Raw genomic sequence first — 1,787 nt, forward strand, 5'->3', positions numbered from 1 at the left:
ATTACCTGGTCATTTTTGTGCTGGGTTTTGGGCTGGATTTCCAGGAAGTCCACCCAGCTAAGCAGAGCTTGTTGCTGGAGAACTCCTCGGAGCCAGCGCCACTAATTTGGGTATATGTGCATGACTTTATATCAGAAAATTGATTATGAAACATGAAGGAGGTCAAATATGAAGTGCGTTGGATATGTACAGCACAAGGATGGCAATGTCTTCAAAATATGTTTGTTACGTTAATATGTGTTCACGAAATGCTTGCGGATGATGTTCTTAACGATGGTTTTCGATACAGGGATATCAGCTATTCTTGGAAAATATGGAACCAGAATGTCGTTCCACAGCTTAGGGCCAAGGCAGGATGCTGTAAATAGTCCATAATTACGATAAGAGAAAGGCTGTTCTAAATGTTTTGCTCGCCTCATATCCATGTCATTGGAATTCGTAGAGATTGTAAATTAAATCAAATGATGCAGGGAGCTGTGAAGTTAAAAAATTGTGCATCACAATTAAGATTTGAGATTTAGCAATATCCGATAGTTTCAAAAATTTTGTATCGTTTAAAAGATTGGCTCTGAGCTTTGCGGAGGATACACATTTTCTATAAGACGCACAGCCCTTTTTTGCAAAATTACCAATCGATCTAGTTGAGAAGCATAATTTATGCCCCAAACCAAGCAGCAGTAATTTAGGTAAGGAAGAATCAAAGTGTTATAGGGTAGATGTGACGTTGTTTTATCAATAAAGTACCTAACCCTGCTTATTATTCCAATATTTCTACTTACTATGCTTGCAACAAAATTAGTGTGGCTTGTAAACTTAAGAGATTTGTCAATGATTACACGAAGGTATTTAATTTCTTTTTCTCTTCAATAGGTGAATTATTAATTTGCACATTTAGTCGGAAATGCGAAGAAAGGGTTGTATAATGCTGTGTGAATGTTTTCGATACGTTCAGGGAGAGAAAATTAGCAGCAAACCAAGAAGCCATTAGAAGCAAAAGCGTACTGACATTGTTTTGAAGTTCGACAATACTTTTATTTTTGAAAACAATCGCAGTATCATCAGCATAAGACAGACAAATCATGTTACTGCTTAATTTAGGTAGGTCATTTATGTACACTAAAAAGAGGATTGGGCCGAGAATGGATCCTTGCGGTAACCCCATTGTTACGTTTTTGATTGTTGATAGATCATTCCTGATTTTTACACCTTGAGTTCTGCCAGACAAATATGAAGAAATGATTTCATGAGATTTTCGTCGAATACCATATTTAGTAAGTTTACGTAGAAGAAGGCTAATGTTTACAGTGTCAAAGGCTTTTTTCAGATCTAAATACAAACCTAACACATATTCCCCATTTTCAAAAGCCTTTGTAATAGTTTCCTGCAGAAGAAGAATTGGCATGTAAGTACTTTTGTTCTTCTGAAATCCGAACTGATTTTTGGTGAATTAGCTGGTTTTGGTTTAGATGAAGGACGAGTCTATTATATATAAGTTTTTCAAGAATTTTGGACATAAACGGCAAAATGCTGATAGGTCTGTAATTATCTACAAGTTGCGAGTCCCCACTTTTAAAGATGGGTTTAATCACGGCCCTTTTGAAAATGCTTGGAAATATCCCCGAGGACAAACAGCTGTTGAAAAGATGGAGAATTGGTTTGAGTATAACCTTATAAGATAACTTGAATATTTTTGAATTAATATTGTCGACTCCAGCTCCGACGTTGTTTAGCCTATCGATGAGAAGAATTAATTCCTGTCCATTAGTGGGGGCAGATCCATTTCGTTT

The sequence above is a fragment of the Pollicipes pollicipes genome, unplaced genomic scaffold (genome assembly GCF_011947565.3).
Source record: "Pollicipes pollicipes isolate AB1234 unplaced genomic scaffold, Ppol_2.1 Scaffold_2555;HRSCAF=2994_pilon_pilon_pilon, whole genome shotgun sequence".
NCBI classification, from domain to species: domain Eukaryota; kingdom Metazoa; phylum Arthropoda; class Thecostraca; order Pollicipedomorpha; family Pollicipedidae; genus Pollicipes; species Pollicipes pollicipes.